The sequence below is a fragment of the Ptychodera flava genome, chromosome 16, assembly GCF_041260155.1.
Source record: "Ptychodera flava strain L36383 chromosome 16, AS_Pfla_20210202, whole genome shotgun sequence".
Lineage (NCBI taxonomy): Eukaryota > Metazoa > Hemichordata > Enteropneusta > Ptychoderidae > Ptychodera > Ptychodera flava.
This window is the reverse complement of record NC_091943.1, coordinates 7471271-7484960: the sequence shown is the minus strand read 5'-3', so window position 1 is coordinate 7484960 and position 13690 is coordinate 7471271. Positions and strand designations below refer to the sequence as shown.

General features: G+C 36.9%; 1 protein-coding gene across 2 annotated transcripts in view; it reads left to right on the top strand.

The window, feature by feature from the left end:
* The first annotated feature begins 4122 nt into the window (after positions 1-4122).
* Positions 4123-13690, top strand: part of LOC139152679 (uncharacterized) — a 36504-nt gene continuing 26936 nt past the window's right edge. For both annotated transcript variants that reach the window (XM_070725966.1, XM_070725965.1), the window contains exon 1: positions 4123-4218. The gene's annotated coding sequence lies outside the window, so the exon portion shown is untranslated. The remainder of the gene's footprint in view (positions 4219-13690) is intronic.

The following is a 13690-nucleotide window of genomic DNA, read 5'->3' as shown; positions in this document are numbered from 1 at the left end:
GTAACAATGACCATGTATACCGACCAGACAGCACAATTAAAATATGATTGAAGGTTCTCAATCGATCATTGAAGCGATATCATTATTTTGTTCATATACTTATCAATACTTCGGCGTCACTTTTGTTGCATTCATAAGGAATAACACTAAGACAAGGCATACCATTACTAACACGTATACCGCTGAAATTGAGAATCATCCGACCGCCATCCGATCAAGCCACTTATGTCAACGGTTTTCCATGTTGCCGTGCGACTAGCGATGTGTAACGTCGAATATACTGTTGTTCTCGTAGGCAGAAGCTCATTTCTAGTCACAAAAGCATACTTTAACAACAGCAAATAATATGCTGGTAGCGCTTACAATCAGAAGTCAATTACAAGTCTCCACTGACCCCGTCTCGTTACACGTACTGGTGTTTTACCTTAATCTGTCATAATGGTCAAAGGATTATGTTGTTCCTTCAACACGTTCACTTCGGTTGATCGAGTCTTCATAAACCAAACGACGTCTGTTCTGCGTTGCAATTACATTGTAAACCAAGCAACCAACCATCAGTGATCGTTTTTATGGCCTTCATAAACGATGAAATTTTCCTTCTTTGTCATTGAAATTAATGTTATCCCATCTATCACGTTCATCGGAATAAAGAGTTGGGAAGAGAAGGGGTGATCGTTTGCAGGTGGTAGCGGTAAGTTTACCGGACAGTACTGTCTGCATACGGTTTTCAGTGAATATCAACTTATCAGTCGAGTTTAGCTTCAGATAATAGTTTATGACACAAATATCACGTGATCAAGCATTTAATCGTTTCATTATCGTGAACGGATTGACCCTAGCTCCTACTCAACAATACCTTTGTTATGCCATGTCATGTGATCTTACTGCAAAGGTCAGAGGCCACGGGGCTCATACCGAAACGTAAATCTGTTGTCAGATTACCTGTACTCACTCTGTAGTCAGTGTATCATGGGTTCGGTCTCGCAGTTTGCCAATAACTTGATAAACTGTGGACAAATATCCACTCCATGGCACAAAATGGCATCCTATGTGCCCACTCTAAAGTCAGGCGCATGGTCGGTCGCGTGCTTGTGCCCGAAAAAGTCTACAAAATCTGGTGATTTTTTTTCTAAATCGCCATGGAAGGATAATTAGATTACGGTGTTTCACAGAGGTAGTTACGCCCAATGGCATACCAGTACAAGGTGTAAAACTGGAAGTCACTTTGAAACGCGGGTGAGTACTATGAATAACAATTATTGCAACTTGTTGACACCTCGCTCTCTCTTTTTTTGAACTGTAAGACTGTACCGATGTTGTTTTAATAAATTGACAATGTCGTACTAATCTGATCAAATGATGAATTGCTCTATTCGACGTGCTGTTCAGCTATCGTTGACGCCGGTAGCTATTCAGTGATGTTGTGTTATTAAAATGACACAAATGAGGTAAACTTGATATGTTATATTTCTAACGAGATTTCCCGTAACTTCATTCACACGATTTTCGTCACGTGATGTGCTTCATATCTAACATCACCATTCCACCTTGAATGAGACGTGCGTTCATGTCGTAAAAGTAACAAACCTAGGCACTCAGACTAAAACTCAAAACCCTGCCTCAACACTGCGTATCGACTGGACTGTCTTATAGATGTTGTTTGCATAGCGTGGCCTGAGCCTGACCCTTATGACGGCACTGCGTTGACTACTGCACTGCTAATACGTGCTGCCGTCCAATCATTCAATGGGCGTCAACGTCGATTTAAAATTGCTCTCATCGTTGTTCATCTAATAATTTCTCCGTCACTATCAACTAAACCGCTGATGTAAATAAGCATACTAATATCGAGAACATAATTTAACTCGATATTTTCAGATCCAAATTCAAGTTTTAACGAACACTTGTGGTGACAAGTATCCATAAACTGTATAATGCACTAGGGGAACATAATAATCCGACTATCGCTTGCTAGTAGATACATTACAATTTATTCAAAATAATGCATGTAATGGAGACACCGCATACAATATCATGTTCTAGCAAGAACTTTAATCATTAATGTGGTAGGAATTAAAAGAACATATGTTTGTTGTTCGAGTTACATTAGTTTTTCAGTCAAAGTTGGTGGCTCAAAAAATATATTTCGGAAAACGCTCGGTATGTTGTGGGCGAACTAGTGCAGTATACCAACAAACTATCCCTTACTGACTATTCTAGCTTCAGCTGGGTCAAAGGTGAGAGATCCAGTTGTACTTTAGACTCTAACAACTAACTGGTAATGCCCTCATTAATGTTCAACTGACATGACTGGCAGTCAGGACTGCAGAGAGAATGCAGAGTGTGTTATATGTGTTATATTGTGCTGTCATGGGGCATCTTTCCGTTCCACAATATTCCCTGGATTGCGTCCACTTGGTTACTGGCATCGGGTCCTGCGAAAATAAAATCAGTGTTTGAAAAATAATAAATACCTGGAATGATTGCATGGATGCTTGCATAGATAGCTATGAGGAAAAAAGACAATGTTCAGTACTCAGAACAAAGACTACTTGTTTGATTAATATGGAGTACAAAGTGACTTCGTATGCTGTTTCAACCATCTTCAGCCGTGGTGTGAACGTTGGTTACAAAGCCATTCTCTGACCTCGATACCTGGCGATAACGTCGTAGTACAATTTGTACCCATGAAAGGTAATGACCGCCGGTGACTTAAAGTATTAACACAACCAATAAAAAGAATAAAGGTCACAGTGTTAGAGTGTTCACATTGCATCTATGCTTTTTAGAGTAGTACTGAAATTACCACCGTACTGATTGTTTTTTTATTTCAAAGTAAACGCACACACTGTAACATCTCCACTCCCTTGCCCTGGATAAGCCTAACCTTTACACATTTTAAGCGTCATTACTTTGTCTTTTAATTTAAAGTTTGTCAGAGTTGTTCAGAAACTCCATATACTACTTTAATATTTGAACATACAGTAAACATATCTCACGTTAAAAAGTGGACGTTACAGTGCGCTAAAAAGGTAATTAGAAAAGCATTGTTGTTGCAATGTGTTGTTTATAGTAACAATTTTGATAGTTACTATGTCAAATTATGATGGTTTTGATATTGGTGATGGAGGTGATTAAGAGTATTCGAATTGAAAATAGTTAGTTAAAGGGTCAGACAGACGTAATAAGGGAAACTTAAACTTTGTCATTTCCTAATCCGTTTTTGCTATTAAATCACTGCCATGGTAATAAACGTGACGACTATCACGACAAGTTGAGATGCTCTCGATGACGTTGAGTTTTCATTCTGTACATCGCTATCTGAAAAGCAAGAACATAGGTCTGAACAAGAGGTCAATGAAATCAATGCATTCATATATATCGTGAATGTGCATTTAAATAGTCGGATACCGCGCTGTCGACATCAGTGAGGTCCATAAGTATTTCAAATATCAGCGCCCATTGTTTGAATTTACAGTTTAACCTAACTTCATGCAAGATAAAATTCATTGAGCTATACTCTTATCAATAAAGACTGAAACGCTGAATAAACGAATAGTTATTCAAGCGCAAACAAAAAGCAAGAAAGTTTTCAGTCAATAACAAACCTCATTCAAATTGTGAGGCTATGCTGCGATGCTCAATTATACTGACACTTCTAAGTTTAATTGGTAGGAAAACAAATGTCTGAGTCGTACGACTCGATGGACTGACTTTCGAAACTTATGGTCATGACTTTGATATCCAACAACGCTACATGAAAAACTATGTAAATTAAAAAATACATTCATGCACCATAACAATGTCATTTTGGATTATTGCATCAACTTTAAGTCTCGCCGAAAGAACAATAAAACTTCACAAATGACAGTGTGAAATTGATAAACCTCTGAACTCTATTCAACTAATAAATAAATTCAACTACTTTAATTCGAAAACACATCTAACTTGATAATGACGAACAAGTCGACAGGGACATGATGATGCTAGCATACACTCTCGAGCTCCAAGGTCTGAGGCCTAAACAAAACGTCATGGCTATTTATAACGAATACTTGTTTTGCGCATAGCATGCAGTCCTTCCCACTGCAATGACCGTACTGCGCAATCTCTAGCGAATGAGTGACGTCGTTTGAAACTTGTGACGCACTATTAATAAGATTGCGAGATTTGGACATTTTTCATGATTTTTAAGGATTTACTATCTTCTTAACTAAGGTAAGATTCAAAAGACAATCAAGTCTGATCCATCAAATCCGTCAATTCATATTTTAAGTTTTTTCAATGACTAATCACAAGTAAAACTGTTTCTTAGGCGATAAGTAGGAATCTACGCAACTGTACAATTTAGAAAATAGAATATATGTTAATGTAAATACGTAAAAACTGAACTACAATCTCTTTCGCACCACATACAACGATTTAAATGAATACTCTTCGTCTCGTAAACCTTAATTGTTGTGTTCGTCTCAAGAAAAATTTGATTATAATCAGATTAAAAATATGGAAAAGACAGAATAACCTTAGCGTTGCATTTCCAGAGGTGTGAATATTTGAATTCTTTTGCGCTGTTCGTTTTCTGGAAGTTACATATTGATAACAAGATTTACATAAGCAAAAAACGTGGATAAGTTGTTTAAATTGCAAACTGTAATTAATGTAAGTGTTTGTTAATGATGGCTTTAGGCTTAGCAAATATGTTAGATTTCATGCCCTGTGAACGAAAATACAGAATGTTCGTCTTTCGTTTGTTTAGCAGATACTTATTACGAGGATTTTGCAGCTATTGTTCCATTTTTAGAACTTGCAATTCATGCTTTTAACAAAATATTAGACCAAATTAATATATTGATGTTGCGTAAATTAAACTGCTCGTGCCCATTATCATATATTACATTCCAATGTAGTATTCGACCCTACTTGCAACAGGGCGGGGGAAAAAACATGAAATGCGCCGAGTATGGCGGCATTGCTATCAGTAGCTTACATACAAGAACGCAATGCCATTCTCATTTAGTGTGTTTGAAATTTGTCTGAAACAAACAAAAGCACAAATGGAGTGATTGATATACTTTAGGGTGCATTCATCTGTGTACAAATATAAAATGAGAGAAAGGGACAAACAGACCGGCAGATAGACAGACAGACGGAGACATACAAACGGAGAGACACACAGACATATAAACAGGGACATAGAGACAGAGAGAGACAGGCCAAGGAGAACAAAACTGACATTTTTGATCGACAGTGTTGATCTTCCGATGATGGCATACTTTTACGATTCTCTGTATTTCTCGGAAGAATTGAAAGATTTTGTTCAAGAAACGCTCCACTGCGTAGAATCGCCTCACCTATTCAAAGTAAACGTCTTAATGCTAAGGTTGATTATAAGGACTTGAGATCTTCTCAATGTCATCCTGCCTTACACAGGCATGCACTATTTTTGCTGTCGCCTCGGGACCCGTGACATCAAATACAAGTGACCCTGAAAAGTATATATTGTTCACCCAATCTGACGTTTTACAGAAAATATTTATATGGTTTTCCTTGTATAGGCAACTCAGTGTTAGTTTAGTCGACAAAGAACATAAGTGGACTGAACTCGATATAGACGTTGTGCGATAATGCATTTTGCCAGCGGTCTAAGAAATCTTTGAAGACAATTGCCTGACTTGTAGAAGTTGTCGGGAACACATATCTAGGTTTCTTAAACAATTTCTCCGGCGCTTCGGTGATCCAGTATACGATCTCTCCACTGTTTAGTTAACCTAAACTAGATCTTAGACTACTTTGATAGCTGATCATACAATCAACGATGGATATCTATTTCAAGCGACATGAAGAGAAATGTATTGGTTCGGCGTCCATTTTGTTGTTTCAAATACAAAGATAATATTTCAATCGAAAATTCGGACTGGCAAGTTATAACGTAAGTTTTCTCCTTGCAAAAGAGACCAATAGTATTGGAACTATATATGAAATCGATTCATGTGGTGCAACACTCTGAATCGTTTAGGTCTATCGGTCGCAGAAATGTGAACAATTTTATACGGAAAGTAAAGCATAAAGCTGCAAAACAGATGCCTTCACATTTTTGCCGGGATCAAAGAGCAAATGTTGTCGATGAAACCAAAAGAAAAACTTTCGAGAAAAAATTAACGTGGAAGCGATATAAGCGTCTCGGAAATTGACAGTATTTACGAAAATGATGGAATTTGAGAATTAAAGTGACGCTCAAAGCAAAAACCACTACGGCTTTACACTGAAAAAAACATTTAGATAACGTTGTTACTTCGTCTAATTATTGTTTGTTCTTCTATCTCTATCATCGATAAACTCCCATCCACGAAGTTGTCATCTTAATCCCATGTAATTTGGCCATTTACAAACAAAAGTTCGAAAGAACTTATACGGAGGTTTCACGTTCGATCTTTGGTCGTCAACACTTGGCATGGTGACAAGTCAATCCTTTGTGTGACTTAATTGCTTATGAAATCTTCGGTTTTGAAAATTTGATATGACATAAAATATGAACAAGGACGGAAATGACATGCGTCAATTGTTCAGAAGTAGGAATGAGCTGTCGGATTCATTAAGTACATACAGTCTAAGGAAACAATACGCAACAGTACTAAGAAAACGCGCATTCGCAGAAACTGTGTGAAACACCACATAGTGCCGTACGATCTATCGCGGTACAGTTTCTATGAAATGCCCAAAGTTCTCGGTGACCTAGATTCCCCTGAATAGGCAGTTCAATTTTGTTTACGTGATTTCGAAATCTGTTCACATTTTATTTTTGAGCTACAAGGGGCGATTGCATCACCCTTCCAAATGGCGTGATAATGCACAATACACAACAATGGTATTTGTCCTTCATGAAGTACCCAGTTGTCAATAATATTAACCACAGTGGACTCTTTTGGAAAATCCCGAACAAAAGACCGAAAATCGTGTACTTAGAACACAGAGGTGGTCTCGTGGATTTAAGTCCTCTAAGGGTTCAATCAAACAAAAAACATAGAGTAAGTCTGACTTTCAAATATATGAGAAAAACTTACATCCCTAAGTCTCCACTTCGTAAGGGGCGTATTTGATCGCTAACATTTTACGGAAAGCAAACTAGTTATACTAAGTTCACGTGTAGCAGAACGAGCAAAAATCTCAGATAAGCACTCAAGAAGTTCTAACTCGTGCGTCTTACCTCTGGTGATAATGACGATCTGCTCTTCCTGCTACAACCTTCCACTGTATGCACTGAGCAAAAGTTCTGGCGCTAGCATTGTGTTGATAAGGCCTAAAAAAAAAAATTGTGTGTTTCCGGTAACCCGACCTACCCTAGTTCAAACCCCCCGACCCTAAACTTTTTTTTGGACCTTGAAAACAAATCCCGCGAGATTGGCTGGGAAAAGTTTTAAATCACGCGTGATTTCATGACGTCATTAAACAACAATAGCGACTTCTTGTGCAAGCGTGTTTTCCTTAACATGTGAGAAATGCGATCACGTTCAAGAAAATGTAAAAAGTGTGAGAGGCTCCCCACCTAACTATCCAAAATGTTTTTGTGTCGAGTTTGTGATTAATTCGTTTAAAAAATGTGTTCCTATATTCTTATCCGATTTTTTGTGTTAATGAAAATGTTTGTTTCACCTCGGATATTTGTAGGGAAGCTTGGATTAGTGTGTACGGTAATGTTTTGTTTGTGTGGGGAAAGCTTATGGCGAGACGCAGCCGGACCTATGGTGTTACAAAGTTGATGAGTGGCCCTTTGACGCTTGCGTTTCGAAACCCGAGTGTGGTTTCTCATCAGTCGCAGTGTAGATTCTTTCGTTAGTTTGTGTTTGTGAAAATTTATTTAATGTATTTTAGTGGTCTTGCTCTTCGAAAAGCGAGGCAAATATATCAATGTTTGGGTCTCGTTGTGAGTCCGTTTGGTGGTCTGGTTTGTTTGTTTTTTGTTTCTTTACCTCTGTAAATTTTGTTTTGACTAGTGTGTCTTTTAGGTTTTTGTTTCTCTTGTAAGCAATGATTGGTGATTCTGGGAATAGATTCCTTAGTGTTGAGTCCTTCTCCAGTTCAGCCAAATGTTTCAAAAGACTTCCCTTAAGATCTTTTGTTTTTATGTAAGGGCTGTATGTTGTACTGAAGATGAGTTTGTTTGTTGCTTCTTTACGTGTACTTGTACAGTTTGTTAGTGTATTACGAATACTGTGTTTATTTTTTTTGTTATATTCGTGATTTCATTGTTTTTGTATTCTCTGTCGAGTAGTTTGTTTCTAAAGAAAGCGACTTTTTTAGTAAAGTCGTCATTGTTGTTTCAAGTGCGAGCGTATCTGAGGATTTCACCTTTGATAAAGCCATTAAATGTTGCTGTCGGGTGACACGATTCTCTATGTAGAAATTGGAATGTGTCTGTTGGTTTAGTATGTGTTTTGATGTCGAGGATATTTTCTTTGTGGTATCTTGCACCTTTGAAAACTACTACATCTAGGAATGTAATTTCTTGTGTTGAGTTTTCGTATGAAAACTTAAACGTTGGGTGCATTGTGTGGATTTTTTGAATGAAGTTAGTGAGTTCGGTTTGTGTTCCCAGAAAGATTGCAAAGACATCATCTCTGAATCTTTTCCAGAAGTGAATGTTGTTGTGGTTGTTTACGATTATTTTCTTTTCAAGTTCATGAAAAGCAATGTCTGCTATCTCTGGCGAGGCATTCGATCCCATGCTGCAGCCGCGGGTTTGGCGGAAATATTGCTTGTTAAATTCAAAACTCTTGTGTTTTAGAATTAGTGAAAGCATTTCTATTAAGTCTTCCGTAGGTGGTTTTATTGATGCCGTAATTTGTTTGAAGCGAGGTTTGTGAGTTTAATGTTTCACTGACTAGCCGAATCGCTTCGTCGTGAATTGTGTTTGTGTCCATCGACACCACGTCGAGTGTTACAAGAAATGCATGTTGGGGGAAATTTGTTTTTTCTATTTCTTGTATGAAGTTTGTTGTGTCTTTTATATTTGACGGTTGTTGCTGGACCAGTGGTTTTATGAAGTAATCCAGGAATTCTGAAATTCTGTTAGTGGGACTGGAGCAGCCACTAAATATTGGTCTCCCTGCAAACGTTGAGTTTTCAGGCGGCGGTTTGTGAATTTTAGGCAATAAGTACCACTGCGGGGTACGGATTTTTATGTTTTTTGGATCGAGATACTTATAAGTATCATGGTCGATGTGTTTGTTCTCGTACATTTTGTTCAATAGTTTACTGTTTGTTCTGTGTCGTCACTGTCTAGTTGTGTATAATACTGAGTGTTGCGTAATTGTCTTTTGCATTCGTGTATGTAATCTTTTGTGTTGACAATGACGATGCCTTGACCCTTGTTGAAGGGTATAAAATTTTCACATTTTCTTTTTTGCAGAGAAAAAAAAATTACCAAAAAAAATTTTTTTTCCTACCTACCTACCCTATTTCTGAAGAGCATGTTACAGGAAACACACAATTTTTTTTTTTGGCCTAATAACACCGTGTTAATGTGTCCATAAACGTCTTGAGTGTAGTAACAGCAGGTACTATGATCTACCATCTCTGCGATAGACTAAGGACGGCCGTTCAGCACAAAGTGGCCTGGCCTATGATTGCATCATCCAGGTGTACCGAAAAAGGGTATAGAGGGCTGTGTCCGGCGACGAATAGCCCCTGACATCATAGGCGTGTTGAGTATACAAGAAGCCTACCCAGGTTACTGTGGTCCGTGCATTTAATATTGTTTTCCGTTTCGTTTTTGTTGTTGGTTTGTGTTGGCCACTCGCATCAACATTGCAGGGTTCGCGGTAGAGGTCGCCACAGTCGCAAAATGCGACTAAAACTTGTTTGTGGCGAACAAAAACCCATCGGCAATCGCCACGATCTGAAAAGCGTGGCGACAGCTGATTTCTATAGTCGAAATTGATAAAACTAAACAGTCCAAATCTTAATGCTTTTCCACAGATATGCTAAAGACAACATAAAAAACTCTTTATTTAAAGCACTTACTTGAAATTGTAAAGGAAGACAAAATACAGAAAACGGTTACAATTACATTCTCGCGATCTCGATCTCCATGAACTGGCATTCCGATCACTGATACTGAGATAGACAACCATAGCCAAAAGCAGCAAAACTCAGCGACGATTCCGAGCTTTATTGTCACAGTATTTCATATCGCAGTATCAAATCAAACTGATAACACAGTCCCTTGATCAGCGACATTTTAGTGAAATTTCTACATTAATCATAACTTGAAAAAGTAAACGTGAAACAAAGACGTCGTGTATGCTGTCGATCAACAGCATAGTGTGAACCGCATGGCATGAGCATTGAGTGCACATAAATGCAAGTCGCGATCGACATTGCAATATCAAACGGTCTACATCTTGTGAAAACAACGACATAGCAGTGAAAGTTGTAATAGTCACCGGTAAAAACTCTTCACTGATGAAAGGATAATAGCTTCAACAAATGAAATTGCATATTTAGAGAAGGAAAACCAACGTAGCATCGTGGCCTTGAGTGAGAATAACAATGGCGGATGTGCGGAGTGGGACTATTCTATTTAGGTAACGGGGGTGCGGAGGGACACAGATTCATGAAGGTACTGGCAAAACGTGCCATTTTCCTAACGATGCTGTCGCGGGAACTTCAATGTCTCCTTTTAACAGTTTTTCTGATTGGAAAAGTAATTTTACTAACTGTAATGATCTACAATACGCTCATCACCTTTCTGTATGGGGTTTTAACTAGGGTAGGCATGTAAAGTAAAGTGAAGTAAGCCTTTATTGAAATCCTATCCCAATTGGGGATCTTGATCATAAAGTGCAATGTAGGTTTTGCAAAATCAACAACAAAAGAGTATATATAGATGAGGATATAACATGTTCATCAACATTTTACTCTCTTTCATTTTTATCTGAGTTCAACAATTTTCCCAAATCACATAATGATGATTTGTCTGTTCTTGAAAAATGTTTATAAGGTCTTGTGTGTCTCTGAATGTGTTTTTACAAATGTTTACTTTACTTAAAGATCATGTTACTTTACTTAAAGATCATGTCTACTGTCTGTGTAGCCTTTGCAGTGAAAAAAGAAATGTATAATCTCATGTATCTCATATATATATATATATATATATATATATATATATATATATATATATATATATATATATATATATATATATATATATATATATATATATATATATATATATATATATATATATATATATATATATATGTATATGTGTATGCATTTATGAATGTATCACATCAAAAACTTCAAGACTGAAGCATGTTTCTACCAGCATTTAGTATGTGTGGCTAATGAAAGTTGTGTGTGGCTAATAAAATTAGGACCAAATTAGCCACACTGAGTAAGTGTGGCTACTAACTTGAAAATCCTACCGCTAACCCTGCATTGTATTTTCCTCGTACACTTTTCGCATGTTTTCCTTGTTTTAGCTCCGCTGTCAGCGACGCGGAGCTTATCAAATAAGCTGATTTTCCGTCGTCGTCCATCGTCGTGGTCGTCTGTCCGTCGTCAGTCAACAATTGCCTTCTCCTCGAAACCGCAGGTCCGATCGCTTTGAAATTTGATATACATTTCACTTAGGATGACGTCACTTAAGATTGTTCAAATTGTGATGAAATTTGCATATTTGCATTTTGGGGTATTTTTTGCTGTTTTTGGTCACTGAAAAATCTTCTTCTCTGAAACCGCACATTGGATTGCTTTGAAATTTGATATGCAGTTTACTTAAGGTGACTTCAGTAAGATTTGTTCAAATCGTGGTGAAATTTGCATTTTCGAAGTTATTTTTGTCAGTTTTGTTCAAAAAGTCTTTAAAAATCTTCTTCTTCAAAACTACAAGTCAGAGAGCTTTGATATTTGGTACATAGATCCCTAGGGATGATCTATTTCAGATTTGTTTGAATCGTGCAGAAAAATGCAAATTTGTATTTTTATGGCAATTTTTGTCATTTTTGGTAAAAAAAATTGTTTCACAAAAAAAACCCGCTCGTCTCACAGCTTTGATATGTGGTATACATTTTTATACGGATGAGCAAAATGTGATATATTCAAATTATGATGAAATCTGCAATTTTGTAATTTGGGGGCAATTTTTGCCATTTTTGGTCAAAAAAATGATGCTCCAAAACTGCTCGTCTGATAGCTTTGAAATTTGGTACACAGCTTTCTACACATCAAGTATATGTGATATATTGAAATCATCATGAAATCTGCAATTTTGTATTTTTTGAGTAATATTTGCCATTTTGGGTAAAAACTTGTTGCTCAATAACTATGCGTCTGATAGCTTTGAAATTTGGTATACAAGTTCCAAGGGGTTATTTTAATATGAACTCTTGAAATTATCATGAAATCTGCAATGGTCAAAAAATTATATTCTCAAAAAACTACTTGTCTGATAGCTTTGGTTGACATTTTCTTAGCGCCATGAGATGTACGGGCAATAACATTATATCCAAACCTTTCCATTTTGCTGTAAATATGAAAGAGAAGTGTGTCATAAAAGTAATGCTTTGCCTATTACCCTCATGATATTGAATATGGCTTGCATGCCTAAGATCTTAGATTGATACATTCAGTCTTCATTGTTTTTGCGGCAATTTATGTTGCCCAAAGCCGCCTATGAATACCTTCAGCCTGTAATCATGATATTGACTTCTTTTCAAAATAAAAGAAAAAAGCCCAGTTTAAAAGTTTATTTAACGACAATACCACTTCGGTTTCTTCGAAATATTGAGTTTCATCTCAAATGTAGGGACGTACCGAATGCTTGTTGACTTGTCAACAATGTCAAGCGTACACCATAAGCCGAGTGATAGATCGCCTTGGGCTGACACGATGTATTGTAAGAAAGGCTGTGCATAAGCTATTGTCTGATACTAGAGACCTTCTTTGGTTGATATTCAACTGTAACCACCGCCTTTGGAAGAAAATGGTTACCGTGTAGCGCTGTGTTCATAGTTTCTTATGCAATGACTGAACACTCCATTCATTCCACTCTTTACGTTTGTAAAACTCTCTGTCACTGATTTAGGAGAAGACGTCGATATATTTATTCAGCATCGTTCTGTCCATCAACCTGTCTCGTCACATACTTTTCATTTGATTATATTCCTTCGTATGATATCATTTAATAAGATCAACCAGCTATTTATTGTATAAAAATATACTTTATTTATGTGTAAATTTTTACTTCACAATAGTAAAGTGTAAATATGAAGTTCAAGTTTTGCTCTTCCTTTTTGGTAATATATTTTTCTCTCTTTTACATATAAATAAGAACATGTTCTTCATTATGGCCATTGAACTTATCCGCTTTTCTGAATTTGAACTGTACTTAGTTACTCCATCACCATGATACTGAAACGGCAGTAAATTTTCACGCGCTAGACATACTGCGTAAATGATTTGTTTATGCCGTGATTGCTCTTTCACGAACACTATTTGAATGTTACATCTCTGCTTGTCATTAATGAATGACGGCTGTGTGATCGCTTAAAGTTCGTTTACCTTTCTCCCTGCACGCGACTTTCCAAAATATTCCAACTACTTATACTAGTATAATATTTTGACAATACCTATATCGTCTTGATGTTTATGAAACCGGATGTTAGTAGTTCATCATGTTATATTTTAG